This window comes from Gopherus evgoodei, chromosome 9, assembly GCF_007399415.2.
Source record: "Gopherus evgoodei ecotype Sinaloan lineage chromosome 9, rGopEvg1_v1.p, whole genome shotgun sequence".
Taxonomy (NCBI): Eukaryota; Metazoa; Chordata; order Testudines; family Testudinidae; genus Gopherus; species Gopherus evgoodei.
This window is the reverse complement of record NC_044330.1, coordinates 33,323,316-33,349,037: the sequence shown is the minus strand read 5'-3', so window position 1 is coordinate 33,349,037 and position 25,722 is coordinate 33,323,316. Positions and strand designations below refer to the sequence as shown.

The following is a 25,722-nucleotide window of genomic DNA, read 5'->3' as shown; positions in this document are numbered from 1 at the left end:
GTCTCCCCCAGTGCTGGAGCACTGTCTACACTGCCACTTTACAGTGCTGAAACTTGCAGCACTCAGGGGGCTGTTTTTCACACCCCTGAGCGAGAAAGTTGCAGCACTGTAAAGTGGCACTGTAGACAAGGCCTCAGGCTTATATGCCTAATTGATTACACTGATCATGTGCAGAGAGAGAAGCTAACTGAGGATATGTTAGGCCATGTCTACATCTAAAACTTTACAGCGCTGGTTGTTATAGCTGTATTAGTACAGCTGTATAGGGCCAGCGCTGCAGAGTGGCCACACCTACTGCTAGCAGCGCTGCAAGTGCTGTTAGATGTGGCCACACTGCAGCGCTGTTGGGAGTGATGCATTGTGGGCGGCTATCCCACAGGGCACCTCGTCCCAAAGCGGCGCTGGGGCTTGTGGGAAGGGGAAGGAAGTGTGATTGTCCTTCTGCTTCCTGTTCCTGTTCCTGTTCCAACGGCCAGCGTTGCTTTGGTACACATGCGGAGCACTGTGGCAGCATTGTGACTCTAAAGCGGTTTTTCTGCATTATCTTTCAAGAATGGATCCTCAGGTACTGAATACCGTACTAATGACTATTGCCAGCACATCTCGCCTTACTGTTGATCTAATCCTTAGGCTGCTAAATGTGCGTGTGACTGACATTGAGGAGTGGGACAATGGTACTGAATCGCATCAATATGCAGACAGTACAGTGCTAGTGGCAATAACAGACATGCTCTGCTCCGTGGAGCGGCGCGTTTGGGCTCGGGAAACCAGCACTGAGTGGTGGGATCACATCGTCCTGCAGTCATGGGATGACGAGCAGTGGCTGCAGAACTTTCGTATGAGGAAAGCCACTTTCATGGCACTTTGTGATGATCTCACCCCCAACCTGCGGCGCATGAACACGAGATTTAGAGATGCCCTTTCTGTGGAGAAGCGGGTGGCTATTGCAATCTGGAAGCTGGCAACTCCAGACTGTTTCCGATCGGTGGCGAACCAGTTCGGAGTGGGAAAGTCCACCGTTGGAATGGTGCTGATGCAAGTTTGCAGGGCCATTAATCGAACACTGACAAGAAAAACCGTGACTCTTGGGAACGTGCAGGACATTTTAGATGGCTTTGCAGAAATGGGCTTCCCTAACTGTGGAGGGGCAGTAGATGGGACGCATATTCCTATTATCTCTCCACCCCACCTGGCATCGGAGTACATTAATCGCAAGGGGTACTTCTCTGTGGTTCTGCAAGCGCTTGTGGATCACCGTGGGCATTTCACTGACATTTACTCTGGATGGCCTGGAAAGGTGCACGATGCACGCATATTTAGGAACAGTGCCCTGTTCAGGAGGCTTAGGGCCGGGACCTTTTTCCCAGATCACAAGATAACAGTAGGGGAAGTGGAAATGCCCATTGTGATTCTGGGAGACCCCGCTTACCCATTAATGCCATGGCTCATGAAACCATACACGGGGAAGCTTGACAGGAGCAAGGAACGGTTCAACTACAGGTTGAGCCGCTGTAGAATGACTGTGGAGCGTGCTTTTGGCCGTTTGAAAGCCCGCTGGTGCAGTCTTTTCGGGAAGCTAGATTTGATGGAAAGCAGCATTACCGCTGTTATATGCGCATGCTGCACCCTCCATAATATTTGTGAAGGGAAGGGTGAAAGGTTCAGTGAGGAATGGACCTCCGAGGTTAGACGTTTGGAGAATGAGTTTGCTCAGCCAGACAGCAGGGCTAACAGGGAGGCCCAGGAAAGGGCTTCAAGGATTAGGGATGCTATAAGGGAGCAATTTGATGCTGAGAGCCAGCAGTAATGATTGGTGCATGTGTTGTGCTTTGCTTTACATTGCTGTGTATAATTAACCATTTCTATCACCAATAAAACATAGGGAAAGAAATACAAACCAAATCCTTTTATTTGTCATACAGTAAAAAGCAGGAAAGGGGGTATGGGTAGTTCACCGTACATTCAGATGTTTTAATATTTCCTATTTTACTCAATTGAAACCGCCTGATGCAAGTCACCGTTGCTTTGCTGCAGGACGATTGGGGTGGAGTGCACTGGGTAAGAATTAAACATATCTTGGTTACTAGGTGACCTAATAGGTGTTGGGGGCAGCTGATGATAATAAGGAACTGGGTGCTGCATAAAGCTATTTTGAGGATACACAGGGGGACAAGTAACAGTGCTTTGGGAAGGCTGTGGGATATCACGGTTTATATTTGTCTGCATGGCTACAAGAGACTCAAAAGACTTGGTTTGCCGAGACAGGAGTCTCATCATCTGCCTGGCTATTCTTTTGGCAGACAATTCCTGTCTCCTGCTTTCAGTCAGCCTCCATTCCTGTAAACTCTGCCTCCATTCCTGTTCACTTTTTCTCCACTCCTCAGTCTTCCTACTTTCCCTGTTGTAGTGGCTCAGAACGGTCTTGATCAGCTCCTCTTTTGATTTCCTAGGATTGCGCCTCAAATTCTGCAATCTACGTGAGGCTGGTGACACAGCTGCATTACTCGAGTTGCCTAGAAAAAGTAGAGACAGAGACATGTAAAACACAGGGCATCATTGTTTATTATCAACTTTTGAAGGACACTGTAAACTGTAGGTAGCATCCCTCTCACATACCTCACATAACACTGTAGACTTCAAGAAAGCTGACATGTCTAGCAGTGGGGTGAGTACTTTTGCTTAAAATTCTCCCATGTTAGTGGGATGTCTTGGTTCCTGCTTGGAAGGGGGGCCGGGTGAGTAAAAAGCACCCCGCAGGACACGTTTCCCGCTTGGAAGGGGGGGGGGTGGACGGACAGAGCACACAGCAGGGCAGGTTTCCAGCTTGGAAGGGGGGAAAGGCGAGGAAGAAGCACCCCGCAGGACACGTTTCCCGCTTGGAAGGGGGGGTGATGGACGGACAGAGCACCCCGCAGGACACGTTTCCCGCTTGGAAGGGGGGGTGGTGGACGGACAGAGCACACAGCAGGGCAGGTTTCCAGCTTGGAAGGGGGGATAGGCGAGGAAGAAGCACCCCGCAGGACACGTTTCCCGCTTGGAAGGGGGGGTGGTGGACGGACAGAGCACACAGCAGGGCAGGTTTCCAGCTTGGAAGGGGGGATAGGCGAGGAAGAAGCACCCCGCAGGACACGTTTCCCGCTTGGAAGGGGGGGGGGTGGACGGACAGAGCACCCCGCAGGACACGTTTCCCGCTTGGAAGGGGGGGTGGTGGACGGACAGAGCACCCCGCAGGACACGTTTCCCGCTTGGAAGGGGGGGGGGTGGACGGACAGAGCACACAGCAGGGCAGGTTTCCAGCTTGGAAGGGGGGAAAGGCGAGGAAGAAGCACCCCGCAGGACACGTTTCCCGCTTGGAAGGGGGGGAAGAAGCACTCCGTCTGGATGCCTACGGGCTGGGAAGGGCGGGGGGGGGGGTTTGGTGGATTGGGGCAGAGGAAACAGAGCGCCTTGCGCTGGGGAGCCGTGCTTCTAGGTACCTGCCCTCAATTATCCCTAAACTATCCACAGGCTTTCATAATGCCAGACATATCACTGCTGCGTGTTACCAAGGAAGAGCGGGAGGGTCTTCTACAGGAATGCGGATACCGCCCTGGCCCCTATGCAGCTCGCCTGTGTGCGGCCATGGTCCCCCCACCCCTCGCTGCACAGTGGATCGGACGAGTTAGCATGAACGGGACAGGGACCACGGTGGCTCTACCTATAAACTTGTTAAAGCACATTGCACAAGATCTAGCTGCAACTTTTCAAGAGATTACTCAGGCAGATTACACAGATGTCATAGATCAAATCAATAGGCTATTCCTCGTTTAGGCATGCATGCAGTCAGCCATAACGAGAATCCTGCTAGCACAAAGCATTGCAATCTACTTACCACGAGCACAATCCTCAGCTTCCTCATCAACGTCCGCTTCCAGCTGCTGGGACTGGCTAGTCTCCTCAGGGCTAGAGAAGAGCTCCTGGCTGCCTGTGTCCTGAGACTCCGGGGTGTCCCCCTCAACGCCAGTAGTATCACTGTATTCATCCTCTACACCATCCCCCACGTCTCCCTGCTCTGAACTCTCCATCGTGCTTCTAGGATTCACGGTGGGGTCACACCCAAGAATGGCATCCAGCTCCTTGTAAAACCTGCAGGTTGTGGGGGCTGCTCCTGAGCGTCGGTTTCCCTCACGGGCTTTGCAGTATGCACTCCTCAACTCCTTAATTTTTACTCTGCATTGCAAGGCGTCCCGTTCGTAGCCCCTTCTCATCATGGACTGCGATATCTGACCATAGGTATCGTAGTTTCTCCTTCTAGAGCGCAGCTGTGTTTGAACAGCCTCATCTCCCCACACACTAATTAGATCCTGCAGCTCTGCATTGGTCCATGCTGGGGCTCGTTTGTTGCGTGGAGGCATGGTCGCTGAATGATTGATTGATTAATTGCTCTCCACGCCTGACTGAGCAAACAGGAAGGTGATTTTTGAAATTTCCCGGGGCATTTAAAGGAGGGGTCAGGTGAGCACAGGGCAGAGGAGTTTTCTTGATTACCAGAGAGGTATCCTCAGGTATGCTGGGATACCTGCTTATTCCACGGAGGTCAAGAAAAGCGCTGGTGAGTGTCTACATTGCATTACCAGCGCTGGATCACCAGCGCTGGATCCTCTACACCCGAGACAAAACGGGAGTACGGCCAGCGCTGCAAACAGGGAGTTGCAGCGCTGGTGATGCCCTGCAGATGTGGACACTCTCAAAGTTGCAGCGCTGTAACTCCCTCACCAGCGCTGCAACTTTCTGATGTAGACAAGCCCTTAGAGTCAGATCAAAACACCACCCCAGGCACTCCGAATTCAAACCAATTTAGGGGAGAAATCTGAAGATAAAAAAAAGTAGGCATAACGCTCCATTCTTGATTTTAAAATGGTCATTGATGGAGCCTTGGTAACTTGGTCCAATGATTAATTATTCTCATTGTTCAAAATGTACACCTTATTTCCAGTCTAAATTTGTCTTGCTTCAAATTCCAGCACTGAACCATGTTATATCTTTTTCTGCTAGTTTGAAGAGCTCATTATTAAATAATAATTGTTCCCCATGTACTTATAGACCGTAGTCAAGTCACCACTTAATGTTCTGCGTTAAGGCAAATAGATAGAATTCTTGGAGTCTCATCATAAGGCGTGTTTTCTAAGGCAGATGAAGTTAGGGATTTACAGAGGGCAGGTCAGCCCTGAATTATCCCCTTCTGTGTGCTGGGATCTAGGTAGCCCTACCCCTCCCTCTACAGGGTTCTGAGCTCTGCGCCTTGTGTTTCTTGGTATCTGGGAGACTTTGCTCTCCTGGGGGCATGTGAAACCCTTTCCCTGCTCCTCCATGTGAGCTGAGATCTTGGTGGGGGAAGGGACCTAATGATAATAAAAAAATAAGCATCTGTAATCCAGAAAATGGATAGCTAATATGCACTCCAACCTTGTGTGTTGTGTGGGGGCTGGCTACTGTGTGTGGAGAAGAGGCTTGGTTTGGAGCAGCAGCAGACTGGCTGGACTGTGGGCACGGCTTGGGAAGTCTGGCTGAAACAGAGGAAGCAGTTCAAGCTGGCAATGGGTACTGGGAATTTTGGGTCCAGCTCAGGCTACATAACCAAGATAGCATGCAGCCCTCCAGTAAGCTGCTGCCTGTCATATATGCACGCAGCAGCATAGGGCAAGAGACAGCAAAGAACAACTTCTTCCATGTCAATAGCTTCTACAGAGCAAACTAACGGCTTAATAGGATGAGAGGGGGAGCTGGAAATTTTGGTGGGGAGGGCGTACATGTGTCAGGGAATTGTGGGACAGTGGGTAAAAGGAGACATATACCAGTCTTCTCTCTCACACTTAAAATTACTGTAACCACCATGTCAAGTTTTGGGTCACAGACCATGGATGAGATTTCTCTTACTGGCCCTGTTAGCAACTGCACATTGCAAACATTTCAAAAGCACAATCGTTAGCCCCATTCTACTATCACAAAATGTACAAGGGGAGGAAAGGAGCATTTAGGAATTGCGCAGCAACTGTATAGCTTAGTGGAATGAATCCTGGACTGGGACTATTCTTAGCTCTGCCACTGGCTGGGCAAGTCACATCACATCTCTTTGCCTAAGTTTCACTTCTGTAAAATGGGAATAATGATGTACATTTCTTTGAGATTTACTGATGAAAAGCACTATATAAAAGCTAGGTCTTTTAATTATTACCTACCCACAGTAACATGAACTGCAAACTTAGGTGAGAACAATAACTGCCTCAATGACCATTGACTTCCACCAAACACATATTTCTCTTAAAAAAACCGAGGAAATTAAATGGCAAAAAAATTTCTTAACATAGAGTTAAGGTTTCCCAGTGAAAGCTCAGACTCTTCCAGAATGTTCAGTTTGGCTAAACGCAGGCTTCTGTAAAGCAGGAAATACAGATTTCGGGTCAATGTCCATACAACCTTAACTCTGCCCTCTTTGAGCAATTCCCCAGAACATCTATACCACACATACTTCACACACTGCCTTTTCACTGTAATGGCCAGGCATTACTTGCACTTGCTCTATGCTCAGACACTGAGTCTACACCCCCAACTGAATACCACACTCATATAATTTAGCTACTTTGTATTGTTTTACAACCCCATGACACTTCCACACAGGATATCACCTGAACCTATACTTTTCCCCTACCCATCACTAAATCCACAGACTGCTCTCATATCCCACCTCATTACTGACAATACTCATGGCAAGAAGATCCCAGTGCCTTGGCACTAACACTATCTACACAATTCTGTATTGAAATGATGCAGACTGGACCCTCAAGGTACACGTGCACATCTTTGCTTTGATAACACACATCAGGGGAGGCAGGGACACACACAGACTCAGATTTCCTCATATCACAATCACCACAGTTCTAGGAAATTCTTCAGGCAAATCCCAGATCACCTCTTATCACAAACACAGCTCTCCCAAGCTGCCTCAGTTTATTCCTCCACCATTCAATACAGCTACACCTAACTCAGTGAATGCAGCTGAGAACATGTACATAATTCCCAAAGGTTATTACCAGCTCCAGGGGGGCATACTTAAGGTTGTTATGGGCATTTACCTTAACTCTGGACTTCCTCGTTTTTAGAAGTTTGAATTTTGCTGAATTCAATATTCTTAAAGGGCACAAGCTATCACCACGCAACCTTAACTCTGCATTAACTGAGTTTTTTTGCCATTTAAAACACATTAATTCCAACAGTTTAACAAACAGTCCCTTATAGTATTTGCAACACAAATCCTTCAGCCATGTGCTAGTGCACCAAATCCAAGAATTGAAAGCAACAAAAATAAACTAATTTATTTTCACTGCTCAAGCTGAGAGAAAAACAATGAGTAATCAGTATAAATGATGAAAAATAAACCTAGATTTTTAAAAGTTACCTGGCTTAAAAATATATGGTATCAGTTGTAACTCAAGAAAAGGAATATGTATATACATAGATTTATTGTTTAAGTGCTTCATTTTAAAGTAAGGGAAATCTCAGACTTGATTTGATATTGAGAGTCATTTAATATCAGTAATGACCCCAACTTAGATTTCCTGCCAAAATAGCGCCACAACCACTGGTGCTCTAATAGACAATTAACTTTGTAAATAAAAGGAAAACAGTCTTTGTGGTGATGTAACAGAACACAAACAGCATTTAATATGATCGGTTTAGCATAAAATTTTTGAAATCAAAAATTTTTGTTGATCAGTGATAGTCCCTTACAATCAACAATTCAGAACGCTGGCATATTAAATCACAGCTCAAATTATGAGAAGATTTAGAAACCAACATGGCACAAACATTACTAAGTTCACTTCATAACTAAATATGATGGGTAAACAAGTGGGTCTACTAAACTAAGAACTAATGCAGACATCTTTCTACATTTTATTCCTATACGTTTGGAGTCTGCACGAAACTCAAATTTAAAATTCAATAATTTCTTCATCAGGTATAAATTTCAGCCCAAGTGCAAAGGATTGATCCAAAGTCCTCTGAACCATGAACTTGTATTAGATATATGCTGTTGTTTTGAGGGGAGAGGGGGATGGCTGCATACATAAAAACAAAACCCCCATGTCAGAGCACCTCTATACACTCAGCACACTGCAAAGTAGGGACTCTGCAAAGGCCTCATAGGACAATAAAGAGAAGATCATTGGTGACAGTGTGAAGATGGAAAAGACAGTTATCTCAAAGAACACCAGTTACTGAAAAGGTGTGTTGCTCAGGTCCATTCTACAATAGATGTAGCATGCTCACTACATGCACTGATGCTGGAATGTTTTCCCTTAGCAGAACCAGTAGGAGAGCACCCCTAGCAACCCCTGAAGTGGCACCACCATGGCACGGTATAAGAGGCCCTGTGCGTTCCCCCTTGCCCCAGTTCCTTCTTGAGAAAGCTCCAACAGTGGAGAAGGAGGGTGGGATGTGGACTGGACATGAGCAACATGTCAAAGAACAGCAGTTACGGAAAAGGTAACTGTCTTTTCTTCTTCAATTGATCGCGCATGTGCATTCCACAATAGGTGATTCCTAAGCTATATCTGATGGAGGTGGGTAGGAGTTCACAGACACTTGGGACAAAGCACTGCCCTGCTGAACCCGGTGTCCTCCCTGGTCTGGGAAACAATCGCTTAGTGCGAGCTGAACACATGGATCTAGGACCATGTAGCAACCCTACAAATGTTCTGAATAGGGACGTGAGCCAGAAAGGCGGCCAACAAGGCTTGCGCCTTTGTCAAGAGTGCTCTCACAATTGGTGGTGGGGGAATTCCCGCCTGGTCATAACAAGTATGGATACATGAAGTGATCCAGCTGGAGAGCCACTAAGTGGAGATCGGCTGACCCTTCATGCATTCAGCCATGACAATGAACAGCCGTGAAGACTTCCTGAACGGTTTTGTTCATTCCAGGGCTTGCTGAGGTTTGAACTTGGTCCTGGCCGGGGCCGGGACATAGAGACCAAGAGTCTTTAAGGTTATGTGAGAGTCCTTAAGACCATGTAATTTCACATTGATTTGCTCTGCGAACAGGGCCTTGCCACTGAAGGGGAGGTCCTGCAAGGAGCTGCCTTGCTGGACAACCTGGACAAGAGGAGCCACGATGCCCTCTGCACAGACAGCACAAAGGTCAAAGATCTTGCTCCATGTCCGCTGTGTCCAAGGCTTCCTGAAGGACTGCTCTGGCAGCAGCCGTGCCCTTCTCCACCAGGGCCTTATACTCCTTCCTATCGTGCTCCAGGAGGGAGTCTGTAAACTTTGGCATTGAGCCCCACAAGTTAAAATCATATCTGCCCAGCAGGGCTTGGTGGTTTGCCACTCTCAGCTAGAAGCTGGAAAAAGAATAAAGCTTTCTCCCAAACAAGTCCAGCCCTCCTTGAGTCCTGGGAGCGGGTTGACCTTGACGTTCCTTGTGGCTGACTGCCTTGACCACCAAAGAGTTGGGGGCAGGGCGGGTATAGAGATATCCATGCCCCTTGGCAGGCACAAAATACTTCTGCTCTGTCCTCTTAGAAATGGGAGCAAGGAAGACATGGATCTGCCACAGGGCAGCGGAGATTTTTGCCACCTCTTCATGGAGAGGGAGGGTCACCCTGCCCGGTGCTGTGGCTGAAAGGACATCAAAGAAGGAGCCCGAAAGCTCCTCCACCTCTTCAGCCTGTAAATTTTCAGGAGCTCTTGGCGGGCTTGTGTGTCCTCCTGGGGAAAAGGAAGAGGAGGTGCCATGATGGCCTCATCAGGGGAAGATGAGGATGGAGGTGTGGTGCTCTGTGTTCCCACCAGTGCTGCAGTTCGCAACACTTGGTCCCTTTCTGAGCATGGGGCTGGGGAAGAGCACTCTCCTGACCTCTCCCTGGGGGGTTGAGAGAGGGAGGCTGGCAGTCTGTCCAAGGCCCCAGCTACCGAGCGGGCCACCACCAGGGGCTGCATCAGGGTCCATGGGGTCCATTGGTACCAGGGCGCTAGCGAGAGAGCCTGGTGCCACTGCATTTGCTGTGGCACCATCAGGGCAGGCTGCCCCACTGGAGTCGTCTGATCCGCTGACTGCCAGCTCTGAGGGGAGGTTGGGCTGGCGTACGAACAACCCGGGATGGGGACGAGTAGCGTCATCCTGAGCAGTGCTAGGTTCGAGACCTCGAGTCCGGTGTAGAGGAGTGGAAGTACCATCTGTAACGCCTGCTCCGCGAACAGCTCTGTTGGGCGGATCTGCGACGGCTGGTTGCTAGAGATCTATGCCTAGGGATGCGGGAGCAGTGCCGTGCCGGGGACCTCGACCAGTGTAAAGAGCATGAGCAGCATCGAAGTCAGTACTGCGAGGGGCTAGGGTGGCTTCTCTGAGTCGGTGACCTCTGGTGCAGTTGGTCGCAGTCCCAGCGGGGCATGCTCTGACCTCGAGGCCTGCACTCCCTCGATATGGAGCAGTGCCTCGATTCTCTGCTGCTCAGCATCCAGCCAAACAATCGAGTGGGGGTCAACAGAGACTGGTAAGAGCTGCGTGGTCACTCTGCAGAGAGCGGTGCTGGGAGCCTTCCCTCAACCACGAGTGGTACCGCCCAGGTGGCGACTGTGGCAGTCCAAGCGCTGGCTCGCTTCTGAAATGTGGAGCTGCTGGGGTCGGTGTAGCCGGTACCAGGAAAGACATTACATCTGGAGCCGCCTGCAGGGCCTCCGGCCTGGAGAGCACCCGTATGTGGCCACTGGCATCCAGGGAGGTCAGCTCGGAGTGGGCTGGGCTACCCCGCTGTACTTGAGTCAGAGGCCACGAGGCAGAGGGGGATCGAGAGCTGCTCAACGCGGGTCTAGTCTCGCCCCCATCCTTGCCCTGGTGCCTTGATGGAGAAGATTGCTTCGCCTTCTTAGAGTGTCCCATGGATGGGGAGTGGTGTCAGCTGGTGGAAGGCACTGCTGGGTCACCGATGCTACGGTGCTGACTTGGAGTGGCATAGCGATGTTAGGGTCAGGGCTGACTCCATCAATATGGCTCGGAGCCGTATATCCCACTCTTTCTTAGGCCATGTCTACATCTAAAATTTTGCAGCGCTGGTTGTTACAGCTGTATTAGTACAGCTGTATAGGGCCAGCGCTGCAGAGTGGCCACACTTACAGCAACCAGCGCTGCAAGTGGTGTTAGATGTGGCCACACTGCAGCGCTGTTGGGCGGCTTCAAGGGGGGTTCGGGGAACGCGAGAGCAAACCGGGAAAGGAGACCAGCTTCGCCGCGGTTTGCTCTCGCGTTCCCCGAACCCCCCTGCAAACCGCAGGGAAGGAGACCTGCTTGCTCAGGGGTTCGGGGAACGAGAGAGCAAACCGGGAAAGGAGACCAGCTTCGCCGCGGTTTGCTCTCGCGTTCCCCGAACCACCCTGCACACCGCAGGGAAGGAGACCTGCTTGCTCGGGGGTTCGGGGAACGAGAGAGCAAACCGGGAAAGGAGACCAGCTTCGCCGCGGTTTGCTCTCGTGTTCCCCGAACCACCCTGCAAACCGCAGGGAAGGAGACCTGCTTGCTCGGGGAACGCGAGAGCAAACCGCGGTGAAGCTGGTCTCCTTTCCCGGTTTGCTCTCGCGTTCCCCGAACCACCCTGCAAACCGCAGGGAACGAGACCTGCTTGCTCGGGGGTTCGGGGAACGAGAGAGCAAACCGGGAAAGGAGACCAGCTTCGCCGCGGTTTGCTCTCGCGTTCCCCAGACCACCCTGCAAACCGCAGGGAAAGAGACCTGCTTGCTCGGTGTTCCGGGAACGCGAGAGCAAACCGGGGAAGGAGACCAGCTTGATTACCAGAGGCTTCCTCCTTCCACGGAGGTCAAGAAAAGCGCTGGTAAGTGTCTACATTGGATTACCAGCGCTGGATCACCAGCGCTGGATCCTCTACACCCGAGACAAAACGGGAGTACGGCCAGCGCTGCAAACAGGGAGTTGCAGCGCTGGTGATGCCCTGCAGATGTGTACACCTTCAAAGTTGCAGCGCTGTAACTCCCTCACCAGCGCTGCAACTTTCTGATGTAGACAAGCCCTTAGTCTGGGGCTTACATGATCTGCAAATTTTGCAGTGGTCGCTGACGTGGATTTCCCCAAGACAGTGTAAGCAGATAGTGTGCAGGTCACTTATGGGCATAGGCCATTTACAAGTGTTGCATGACTTAAAGCCCGGGGCATGCCCTGACCCGGGCATGGGTCTTATACTCTATCTATACAATAAAAGTATTTATTTAAACTACATGTACTATCTACCTACAAACTAAATGACAGCCCAAACAGGGAAAGATACAGCGGAGTGCTGGAGCACAGCAGTTCCAAAGCACCTTTACTGGTGACAAGAAGGAACTGATGGTGGTGAGAGCGCACAGCACCCCTTATACTGCGCCACGGTGGCACCACTCCAGGGGTTGTTAGGAGCGCTCTCCTATGGGTACTGCTATGGAGAAAACTTCCAGCCCCGGTGCATGTGGCAAGCACGCATACCTATTGTGGAATACACGAGCAATCACTCGAAGAACTACTGGATCTGTGACTGTGCAGGTACAATGATTCCAAATGACTCCTGCATAAACTATGGAGAGGCTGTAGCCATGAGGCTACAACCACAGTAATGGAGACAATATACTTCATTCCTACATTGTGTGTTAAAATTTGGGATGGAGGTGCCCATTCTCTTCCTAACCCCTGCTTCAGCCCCACCATTGACCTCTTACTCCCTCTATTCCAAGTATGAAGTCTTGGATCCTATGCAAGGGGGATGGATGGATGTGCTTTCACCTCAAGTGAAATACTTCTGTATTGATGGGCAACTTGATTTCTGTGAAATTCAAAAGTCTAGTTATCTGTATATCAGATCAGAAAGAAAGAGATGCAATTGCCAAGCATATTAAGTCTGCTTAGAGGAGTGGTTCTCAAACTTTTGTACTGGTGACCCCTTTCACATAGCAAGCCTGAGTGTGACCCCTCTTAAAAATTAAAAACACTCGTTTATATATTTAACACCATTATAAATCCTGGGGGCAAAGCAGGATTTGGGGTGGAGGCTGACAGCTTGCGACCCTCATGTAATAACCTCATGACCCCCTGAGGGGTCCCAACCCCCATTTGAGAACCCCTGGCTTAGGGATAATTTTGTTAGTGAAATGAATTACTGATAATTTCTCAAAGATTAAATTGTGTCAAGTTTAGTGATCCAGGAGATTTTATCCAAAAAAACTCTACTACAGTCTTGTCACCAACCTCTATGAAAATAAAAATATAGTTGGTTTTCTTCCAGCTTTATGAACACATTCTGTCAAGCTCAAGAAGCCAAACTTCGTGATCTCACCATCTGCCATGACCCCTTGTCAGTTTCAGACAAAAGAACCCATGCAGATGGTCTCAAAATGCAGGTTATTTCCTATTCCCAGTTACTACTTGACAGCTTGCATCAAACAAATAGCAAAATGTAAAACTTGACTTTGTTCTCCCACTGGTTTCTGATGAAATTATACCAAGATGGATTTAGGGGCCCAGTCCTACGCCACAGAAAATGTGCCTCACAGATTTAGGACATTTCTCCAGAATGTAAAGCTTTTATTTCTAAAAAGCAACCATCACAATTTTTGTTCACCTTTTGGTTACACGTGCTTTAACAAGAGAACAGTGTGGTAAATTAAGTTGACAGCTGAACAATACTAATACTAAGGAATAGGAATACCAGGGCAACAACAAAGTCCAGTTATGATCACAAACGCTGAACACATTCAAAATCCAGCTTGATTACTAATTTAATTAAAAGATAGCTAAGTGCAATTCTGATTTATCCAGTGAGATAAATAAAAAAAAAACACAACCTAACCCAATTTTCTCTGCAGTTTAAAAAATCTAATCTATTCTAAAATTTCATTTAGATTAGAGCTTTGATATACAATTCGTTTACTGGAAACAGACAACACAAGTTACAGAATGTGTTTTTCTGCAGAACAATATTTAGTTCTCCAGAAATTGATCTACCCTAAAAATTAATTGTTCTAAAGACTAATTTTCAGACAACAGCATAAGCAACTTCAGGCAAACAAGTATATTAAATAAATACCTCCAGAAATTAAAAAGAGCCTCTTACACTGGAAAACAGACTATTTCATTTCTATGTCCATGTTTAAGCAAACTTCGGTTTTAATTTCTTTCTTTCCCAGTTTTTTTGATTGGCACCTTGAGACACCTTACCTCCAAAAGGAATGTGCACCAACAGATGAATCTCCCTGTGCTCCTAAATACCACCCATCACATACCGCAAGTCTTCCAATGGTCAGTGCTGCTATTATGCCAGTATTATACTAATCGTCACACAAGACAACAAAATAATGCAACTGGGCCCTCTAGTTGTTGGACTGCTTTTTTAGAATTTAAGCCATCACTTTTACTGTATTTCAGTAGATGATATTTGGACATGATCATGTGGATACACTAAACTTTTTTTTTAAGCACAGAAAAAAATCCATTCCTAAGAATCTATTTAAGTAATGCAGCTAGTAGATCTTGTTTACTGCAATGTAAAAATTTTACACTCCATATGCCACTCTTCCTTTCTGAAGATATTGTTGAGCTGCTCCTAGTTATATGAAAAATTGACCAATACAGTGCATGTATTCATTTTGAAAGATAGAATAAGTTGTATGTACATCTATCTCTAGAATTAATGTTAGGATTCAGCCCAGTGTAGAATAAGATTAGGTTTCATAAGGCTGCAGCTTAACAGAAAGGTTCCTTGATTAATCAGTACAAGATCAGTTTTAAAGCTACTAATTTATGCATAGTGCTAAATGGATTAGAACACCTGTTGCACATATGCTGCTAAACTGTCTCGGTTTTCAGACTAGGTTCTTAATTGTTCAAGTGTTCGCCAGAATTTTTTCTTCCATAGGAATAAGTGTATTGCCACCTTGTTTCTACAAATTTTACAAATATATTTTAGTATCCAATTCCTATTAGAAGTTAATCTCAGATTTTGTAAAAACAAAGCCTCTGTAGAAAATATTACTGATCAGTAATCAAACTATACAGTTTAAAAATGAAGATTTGAATTTGTTTCTGTAATACCAAATTTGTTAGCAAACAAAAATATAAGTGGGAACTTCTTACTTTGGAATTTCTATTAATTATTCTGTGATCCTCTTATGTGATACAAAAAATTAAGTTATTACCCATGTATTTGATAATAGGTTCTATTAAAGATCATTTGGACAGATTCTGAATGTATTGTTAGTGCATATTTTACATATGTTACTTTGTTTCTGTTCTATTATTTATATAATGTTCCAGGTGTACAAGATATTTCTATATAATGTCCAGCTTGTTACCTTTCTTTAATAAAGCTCCTTAAATAAATGATCATAAAAGTTTTAAAATGTGTTTAATCAATAAGATAGTCAGAATATGAAACAAAACCAACATAGATGGCTATCACAGAGGCCAATATCTATTTTAAAATAAAAATGGAACAAATGAGTGTACATGACTCAAAATAAACTTCAGTGTGAAATCATTTCACCAGATGGCTGGATATGAGGGACTGCAGGTACTAGGATCTCTTTCTTTCCTTTTCCCACCCAGTAATTCCACTAATGAATATAACTCCACCATCCCTTGTCCTGTTGCCAATCTTAGGCCTGGTATACACTACAGGGTTAAGTCGAATTTAGCTGCATTAGGTCGATTTAAAAATGAATGCGTCCCCACAACCAATACCGTTCCATCGAGCTAAAGGGTGCTTAAAATCGACTTCAGTACTCCTCCCCAGCAGGGGAGTAGCACTAAAATTGACTTTGCTGGGTTGAATTTGGAGTAGTACAGATGCAAATCAACGGTATTGGCCTCCGGGAGCTATCCCAGAGTGCTCCATTGTGACCACTCTGGACAGCACTTTGAACTCCAATGCACTAGCCACCTATGCAGGAAAATCCCTGGGAACTTTTGAATTTCATTTCCTGTTTGGTACACCTGGCGAACTCAGCAGCACAGGTGACCATGCAGTCCCACCAGAATCATAGAATGTAGAATGTGTCTACGCTCCCCCATCATCTCTGTCCCTGAGGTTATCGCAGATTAGAAGGCGAAAAAAATAGCACTTGCGATTACATGATGTCCGAGCTTATGCAGTCCTCCCGCACTGATAGGGCACAGCTTAATGCATGGAGGCATTCAGTGGCAGAGGCCAAGAAAGAATTGAGTGCGAGGAGCATAGGCAAGACACGATGCTAAGGCTAATGGGAGAGCAAACCGACATGATGAAGCATCTTTGGGGGAGCAAACAGACATGATGAAGCATCTGTTGGAACTGCAGGAAAGCCAACAAGAGCACAGACCCCCTGCTGCATCCACTGTATAACCACTTATCCTCCTCCCCATGTTCCATAGCCTCCTCACCCAGACGCCCAAGAACGCAAAGTGAGAGGCTCCGGGCACTCAGCCACTCCACTCCAGAGGCTGGCCCAAGCAACAGAAGGCTGTCATTCAAACAGTTTGATTTTTAGTGTGGCTACAATAAGCAACGTGGCCTTGTCCTTCCCTGCTCCCTCACCCAGGCTACCTTGTCCGTTATCTCGTTAAAAAAAAATATTAAGAAAGAAAGAATGCATGGTTTCAAAACAATAGTTACTTTATTTCGAAGGGGGGAGGGTGGCTGGCTAACAGGGAATTAAAAATCAACAAAAGAGGCGAGTTTGCATCAAGGAGAAACACACACAGCTGTCACACCGAAGCCTGGCCAATCAAGAAACTGGTTTTCAAAGCCACTCTGATGCGCAGCGCGCCTTGCTATGCTCTTCTAATCGTCATGGTGTCTGGCTACTCAAAAGTGGATGCCAGGCAATTTACCTCAACCTCCCACCCTGCCATAAATGTCTCCTCCTTACTCTCACAGATATTATGGTTCACCCAGCAAGCAGCAGTAACAATGGGAATGTTGGTTGCGCTGAGGTCTGACCAACAGTTCCATCAAGCTTTTAAATGTCCAAAGGCACATTCTACCACCATTCTGCACCTGCTCATCCTATAGTTAAACTGCTCCTTACTACTGTCCAGGCTTCATGAACAGATCCCCTGAGCTCATCGGTGGGGAGCAGGAGAGCAGAGTTGCAGGGGAAGTGATGCCCAGTACACCATGCCCTGGAGGCTGCTAGGAGGCGGACAGGGAAGACATTCCCAGAACCCCTGGTCAAGCTATATGTCCCACGAGGACGGTTACCAGTCCTACTGCACTGTCTGCTGCCAGCAGCACCCTGGAGGACCAGTACGGATCCCCCAAGCTCATCGCTGGGGAGCAGGAGAGCAGAGTTGCAGTGGAAGTGGTGGATGATGATGGTTAGCAGTCCTACTGCACTATCTGCAGCGAAGGCAAGGAGCTGCTGCTGTGTGGCAATGCCAGCTGCTGCAGATGCTTCTATATCAAATGCTTGGAGGTCTGGGTAGGGCAAGGTATATAAAAATGCAGCAGTGCTAGGAGCTGCTGAATAAATCAAGTAGCATGGTCACCAGAAAGAGAAAAATACAGGAACAGCCTTAAAGGCTTAGCCTCTGGCAAGCTAGAACCAGCAATGGGATGTGGATGTGAGAAATCAGTCAACAAGGGATAAAACAGTGTGCTTAGCATACTAAATGGGGGCAGAACTATAGGGTCAGACTAAGCACACTGGACTCTTCCTCCACTTCTCTGAATCTATCAATCAGACGATTCTCATTCTGGGATCTTGGCTTCCTAGGGTGAGACTAGCAGAACTTTCAGTTTAGATATTTTTAACTGCACCTCTAGGGAAGCAGGGTAGAATACAAGCCTAGCATCCCCTGACCCCCCTGCAGAGGACAGACAAACATATGCCCTCCAAGTATTCTAGTCAGTTCCTCTGACTGAATGGGGGGCAAAGCACTTCAGGAGATAAACCCATTCAAAAGGACAAAACCAAAAATTTAAGATTTTCAAACCAAAAATAATTTTGTTTGGATGCTTGCACATATATACACACACAAGCACAGGATCACTAAAATAACACTGAATTCTGAGAAGTGAGTGGGTGAGAGAATTCTGTTGGAATGATATTTTCAGAGAAGCTAATTTATAATTAAGCCATTTTCCTTCTTCCCTGCATTTATTAATATAGTTTAGGGAATCATTTGTTTATTGGGGTACATAAGTTTCCTGTTTTTTTTTAAACTAGTCTTACTATCCCTAATTCTTTACTATAGGTGAACTAGTCACCCTGTAGCAAGGCACTGCCATTTCCTCCTCACTGCTGTCTCTTCTATGCCCACAAACCAGCAAGAGACATCTGTGTGGGTGCAATCATCCGTGCTCTTTATTTACAGTATGTTTTCCCCACCACCTTCTAGCTACAAACAGCTTCAGTAGCACAGCCTCAGGGACTGTTAGCTCTCACAGTCAGCAGAGAAGAGCTCCTACTCCCTCAAATTCTCTGGCTCCTCCCTTACCTTCTCCTCCCTGGTTTCTTTCCTGCCAGCCTTTATTTAGCCCCTCACTAATGAAGCCAGTAGCTATTCCCTGTTTGCCAATCAGGCCTGGGCTTCCTTAGCCAGCTCCAATTCCCCTTTCTTGATTGGAGCTGGCATGACAGGCCTGGCTCAGATTTCCTTAACCAGTAACTTGTCACACACCCCAAAGTTGTTTTGACCAAAAATGATGAGGAGAAATTGAGGGGTCTGCTAAAACAGCCCCTGGGAAAATAGAAGGAAAAACTGCTCAACCAGATGCTTCAAGAAGGAGGAAAATGTGAGCACTAGTGGTTTGGAACTGCTGAGCCATGTAAGAGAGAAAGGACTAGGCTGAGGGAGTAAGAAAAATAATTCATCCCCTGAAGCAACAAGCTCAAACGCCCCAGAGTAAAAGTGCAAACTAGGGCCAGACAGCAGGGCCGGCTTTATGACCCGCGGGGCCTGATTGGAATACTCGGCAGCGGTCCGGGGCTTCAGCGGCACTTTGGCCACGGGGGGGGGGGGGTTGCTCCGGGTTTTCCGTGGCATCGAAGGACCCCCTGCCGCTGAAATGCCGCCGAAGATCCCCAGAGTGAGGCCCTCTTCAGCGCGGGGCCCGATTCCGGGAAATCGGCTTAAAGCCAAACCTGAGGGACAGAGCTTGGAGAAAGAAGGCAGGCACGCACGCACGCACACACCCCTCCACTGCAACTAGCACCACTTTCCATGGAGGTGGATGCAGCTGCCCTGTACCTGTTAGGAAGTGTGCAGCTGGTAGGTCCCAGGTAACAACTCTAGATGAAAGAGGGGCGGACTGGACTGTGGAGTGAGACAGACAACCTTGGAGGATGTGCAGCCAGCATTTTCCACCTAGAAGATTTGATAAAATCTGAATTCTGCAAAGAAAAATATTAATTAAAAGAGCTGTGCTGGTCAGGAAAAGGGAGCATGCTCAAAATTTCTAGAAACAGATTGGTCTACTTGAGTCACATGGTAAACTAAAGTCAAGATTTGTGGAGACTCAAGGAGAAATATTTCTCTTTTTTCTAGAAAATAAAAGGAATAACTGGAGCAGTACCATGAGAAATGTACCAAGTATCTCTCTCTGTATCTCTCTCTCTGTGAATTACATAGTACATCCAGTACTGAGGGGAAGAGATTCAGTGTCCAAAGTTGGAGCCTATTGTTCAAGTTACGGAGACACCTGCATAACCCTGAAAGAAGAGTAATATGCAAAGGTAGTTCTACAAAATTTACATTCAAGTCCACCAATTCCTGTGACCTGATCTTAAAAACAACTTTGAGAGACCATGTGAGGTTTCTTTTGCAAACTGTCACACAAGCAGAAGGGAGTATACTAAAACACAATTACTGGCAGAGTGTTCATTTTTCCTCATACACCTCTACCCCGATATAACATGACCCGATATAACACGAATTTGGATATAACACGGTAAAGCAATGCTCCGGAGGGGCAGGGCTTCGCACTCTGGCAGATGAAAGCAAGTTCAATATAACACAGTTTCACCTACAACGCGGTAAGATTTTTTGGCTCCCAAGAACAGCATTATATCGGTGTAGAGGTGTAGTATGGGCCAGACTCTCCTCCCACTCAATCAGTAGAACTCCACTTCACCTATGAGTGTTCAGTTAGGATTCTCCTGGTACGTATAGCAATTGCCCACATGGGAAAATAAGGCTATAGAGAAATTATTTCATATGGTTAGAGCTTTAAAGCATGATGATAGAAATTTCATTCACTAGTTTGTAAATTAATCTGATTAAAGTAATACCTGTAAATTCCCATGTGTTATCTTAGTTACTGGAGGATACCCACACTTTTATTTAAGGCCTCATGCCTACAAACATGTATATACAAAAAAATGATTGAACTGGAGCTTATGAGACTACTCAAATGTGTAAGAGGTTCCATGGGCAAGTCCTAAGCGATTTCAGTGAGTATTGTGTACTCTCCAACAAAAATAATTCCAATTCTTGGTATTTAAGAACAATCCATCAAATTTTATATATCTTGTATAGTGATTAAAAATGGTCTTTTGCTTACTTGGTTTGAATCCCTACTATGATGCTCAATACTAAATGCTAGGTGGTTGTTATAGCATTCACTTGGTAGCAAACACTAAGATGTTCTACAGAACTAGGTCACCAACTAGCAGAAGCAGAAATCTACTTTAAAAGTGAGTTTCAGTAGTTAACTGACAGTCTATAGTAATTAGGAAGTTTCTGCGCAGAACACACTGGCCATAATAATGACATGTTTAAATTGGGCATGGTTCAGTCACTATACTAACAGGTGGCCCTTGACAGCTGGCATACTTGCTTTCAGTCACTCTTATTACAGGCGCACAAAGTACCTTTTGAATTCATTTTCTTTATTAAATGGCAGTTAATTAGGAAAGATTTCAGAACTAATTTCAGAAAGTTCTAAAACTCAGAACTGGTCCTGGTGAACATTTCTTCTATGAAGTGTGTTCTTAAAGTCAGAGCTTCTTGTTACTAATAGCTAACTCTCTATTTGACCAAGTGAAAGTTAGTTCCATCCCGTTTTCACTGAGCAGCTACACCTATCTCACAAGAATTAAAAGATGCCCTACTAGAACGCTTCTGTACCACAGTAGAAGCTGGCCCAAAACCAAAGGTCATTAGTTATTTATGTATTGATCTTGTGAGATGAATTGAGATAAGCATTTAGTTTCATTTTCTTAGATTGTACCTCTTGCAAAAGTTTTGTATCTGCAATAGTGGAAGCGATATATAGTCCTGAACTTGAAGTAGCTGAAAATGTTTTTACTGATTATCAACCTACTACAAGGAGCCAAAAAGTGATATTTAAGCAAATATTATGGAATGAGGCTGTGCTAAGTAATCTTTTATTGTTTTATCTTCTTACAACACAGGTGTACTATGCATTTTTAAAGATGAAGTTCAGTCCTTATTCCACTCCTACTAATGGATACAGCTATAAAAATGTATAACAGTTACCAAGGCTAAATAAAAAGGAACCAAAACAGGAAGCTGATCATTATAAAATTACCATGCCACAACACATACCATCTTTTCATGGGACTGCAGATTGCTCACTTTTGAGACCCCCCCTTAAGAACACCTTAAATTAAGCATCAACTTGGATTTAATTTTCTTACAGTAACCCCAATGTATTTTAGTTTATTTTTCATTGAATTACTTACATAAACTTTAGGATAGGTGTATCTGAAAGCAAGATAGATTTAGGTAGCTTGTTGGCTTTGCACCAGCCTTGTCTGAGACCTAAGTCCAAGAACACATTATCAACTTTGCTCCCTCTGGTCTGGTGCCAGGAAATGACAATCTTGGTAAGATTGTTAACCCACCTACCAATCTGCTCACTTATTCTCTATTGACTACATTAGTAGGACTTTACTACTAGCTGGTAGAATAAGAGTAAAAGATTTTTCCTCTAAACATTGTACAACAAAAAAAGCTAAAAGCACATATAAAAAGCAAATAAATTAATAGACTTGCAGAGTATTAAAGATAAAGCAAAGAACATGGTTTTAAGGCAGTATTGTATAAATAAGACAACTATGGGTTAACTCCTGCCCAGTGAACTACATGTGCTACAGCTAAAGGGCCACATTCTGCTTCAAGATGACACACAATTAATATCTTATAAACAAAACACAGCACGGATAAACAGCTTCCTTTTCCCAGCTATATCACATCACTATTTTCTCTTATTGAATTTGGTGCACATCTCCAGAAACTTCCGTTATACTGTAAGGTTCACTTATGCAGCTCACCACCATAGTGTGTCATGCATGTTCTTTTGCTGCTCCTGTAAATAAGCTCTCACAGCCTAAGCAGCAGAAATAAACTGAATCAGATGTTATCAGTTCCACCCTGCGTCTGCTCTTAACTGTGCAACTGGACAAAAATGCTGTTCTGGACATGATTCTCACATACACCTATTTCAACACACAAAGTGGGAAAACATGAGGTACTTCGAGAAAATTAACACCATTTGTCTTACTATATTATGCACTTTTTCCCAACTGATCTGCCTAGGCTAACCTCTTACAGGTAGATAACACCTCATAGCCTGAACTCAAATGAGCTTCTTCACACAACACTAAACTCACCTGGATCAGAACTTGCAGTACGTTCAGCAATGGGCTTTTGCAGAGCAGACAACTACACCAAATCATTACAAATTTCCACTTTGCAAACCTGCCACAAAAAGAGTCCACTGAAGACTACAATGAGATGACAGAACTAATTTCACATGCAGACTAAACTAGATTTGAACTGAAGTTTCTAGAAGTGAAAAACTGGTGCAGTAAGTCAATGTGATACTTTACTCCTCATATTGAAGAGAGAGATTTACACATTAATATCTAAAGAATGTCACTCAAAAACAATAATTTTACAGCTTTATGTAAAAATACGTAATTCAAAAATCATTTCGTCCTGTTCTTCCTGGTAGCAGTTTGCATCAAAGAGATCCAGTGTGTACAATATGCCAGATAATGTAGTGAAAAGTACTGTCCACCTTAACAAACAGTGATATAACAGTTGAGCAGAACGCTCAGACAAGTAGTACATCTATTAATGTTAACAACTTCATACAGTTACAGAAAGTAATTTAACTGTGTCCACTGAAAGTTAACTTGAATCAAACTTCTCCTTTTCATTCTTTATAGTACAGCAATGATTTTTGCACACACAGGAAGTGGTTATAAGAGAACCATGAGGGATTTTACAGAAAAATACAAGATTTCTCTCAGAAGTTTGTCAGTACAAGACAGTGCCCACTAATAACAAAATAGGAGTCACTTTTAAGAATTATTTCCCAGTTTTCTCTCTCTCTCTCTTTAGGATAGGCCTAAATCACCTAACCTATTATTCCTAGGTCTCTTTTAGAGATAATGCTTCATGTTTAACAAGAGAAACTGTCTTTAGAGTAGGAGAGATTTCAGTACCTTTTTCTTGCAGCTACCTCTCCTGTCATCTATTTTCTCTCTTCCTTTCTCAACTCTATCAAAATTTCCTCAAAATATTGCATCAAGGGCACCAAAATGGGGAGGTAGGACCATGCTCCCTTCCCCCCAACTTTCTACTGGCCATAAGGGTGAGCACCAGGGTGGAGAGAAGCAAGCAGGGGGCAGTGTCTTGGGGGAAAGAGACAAAATGAGGAGGTGGGGCCTTGGGGCAAGGAGTGGCATGAAGGGGTAGAGCCATGTTTTGGGCTGTGCCCTGCCCCACCCCACACACACTTTTAGGGAGTTTCCACTGCTCCTGTATTTCACTGTAAATAGAATATTCTAAGCAAGGTATTTCTGAAGTTGCAAGTACCTGTGTTTATATACACAAAGATCTGAACTTTAAAATACATTTTCTCATTTGTATCAGAAGAGTATCAATAAAGAGTACCATTCCCATAAAACTGACATGCTTTCAATAAAAAATATTAGTATATCACTATGTAATCAAGTGGATTAACAGCCACAATCTGATGTAAAAGGATTAATTTAATTTAATTCACTTTAACCACATAAGTATATACTGGCATACAAACACATTTTTATCAAGCCATATATCAAACTAATTCACAGCCTGGAATTTCTTTAAAAGACAGGACAGATGATATATGACCTGATCATTTACTGACAATGTTACTCTCAAGGTGCTACTAAAAAACTGAGGTGCTTTAAATTTCAACATTGTTAAGACTAGCCCAGTAATCAATGCTTCTCTCTCCCTTTTATATTTCTATACAAGTTTCTATTAAATTGGCTTAACATTTGTAAGAGTTTCCAGATAGGATTCAGGCTTTGGTTGTGCCATTCTATATAGCAAATAAGCATAGCAAGAGGCCATGCAAGCTCACTCTTTAACATTACTGTATCTCCCACCCCCTTCTCATGAGTAAAACAGATATCAACCGAAGATTTCAATACAGTTAAGATCAGATACACAAAGCAACGAGGGAGGGGGGGAGAGATGTTGTTTGCTGATTCTACATTATGTTTCTCATGTTTTTCAGTATTATTTCTAGATTATTAAGTAAGGATTGCTTTGTGAAATGTGAAGTCTATATTCACCTCCACCTCCCTTACACCTTTAAAAGATTAATTATAGGACTTCCTATTGACCTCAGATGAGAGCAGAAAGAGTCCCATATTTCACATTTCCCACCTTTTAATTACCCCTCCCCACAATAAAAAAAGAATAAGAAAGCAGCCGCAGGACTTTTTTCACGTTTTTCAGAGTGTTGCATAAATGTATAGTGCAAAACATCTTAACTTTGTGCTGCACATGTGAAGGGTTTTTGTTTTGTTTTTTTTAAATGAAACTGATAGGAAAGAAATTGCCAGCTAGAACACAGCCTTCTTATAAAGTGAATTGAACACCAAACTGCCACACTGGTAGACGGACCAAGTACTGCATAATCTATAGTGAGCCGCCTCTCACCTCCCCTAGAAATTCGTATCTCCCTTCGAAAGAGAGGGGTCTGTGGAGACTTGGGGAGACACCAATTACAACACACACGCGGCCACTTCTATGATCTCCAGCGGGGTTTCGAGCAGTGGCCGAGAAGCCCCCGTGAGACAGACAGGGCAGCTGTCACACGGCACTACCCAGCTCCAGACACAGGCCTGCGTGCCAGGCACGCCGAGCACACCGTGCCACCTTGCTAAGGCGATGAAAGGGGACCGTGACCCACAGGTGTCAGGCACCAGAGCCTCTGCCTCCAGGGCGCCCGGCGGGGAAATGAATCCCCGTGACAGTGGCCCCACATCAGGGTGCCGGGCAGGCCCCCAGGAAGAAGAGCGATACGGCCGTTAGCCCCAGGGCGCGCGGAGGGGGACACCACAGCCGGCGACCGAGCGGGGCTGCCCCCTACGCAGCAGCTCAGCGCTCTCTTCCGCCCCGTGCCTCCACAGGCCCCGGGGGCGGAACGGGCTGGGCCTGGCCAGCACTAGAGCCGAGACAAGGAGCCGGCGACGGCTTCTTCCTCGCCAGCTGCTGTAGCAATTAGCTGGCCACCTGGCAGCTGCTCCGCCCGGCCCCACGGAGACAGGCGGCGCCGCCCGAGAGGGTGCACCGAAACCCAACGACTCTCGACACATACGGTCCCCACCACCCCGGCTCACCGTGCCTGCAGCCCGGCCCACTCTCCAGCTCGCTCCTCAGCCGCCCAGAGCCTGTGTCCCTCTCCCCCGCACAAGCTTG

The 25,722-nt window shown here is 45.7% G+C and overlaps 1 protein-coding gene across 4 annotated transcripts in view; it reads right to left on the bottom strand.

Moving 5' to 3' along the window:
• Positions 1-25,722, bottom strand: part of TFDP2 (transcription factor Dp-2) — a 196,567-nt gene extending 170,845 nt beyond the window's left edge. For 3 of the 4 annotated variants that reach the window (XM_030575513.1, XM_030575516.1, XM_030575517.1), the window contains exon 1: positions 25,644-25,703. The gene's annotated coding sequence lies outside the window, so the exon portion shown is untranslated. Of the gene's footprint in view, positions 1-25,643 lie in introns of all 4 variants that reach the window. The other variant, XM_030575520.1, reaches the window with a different exon arrangement.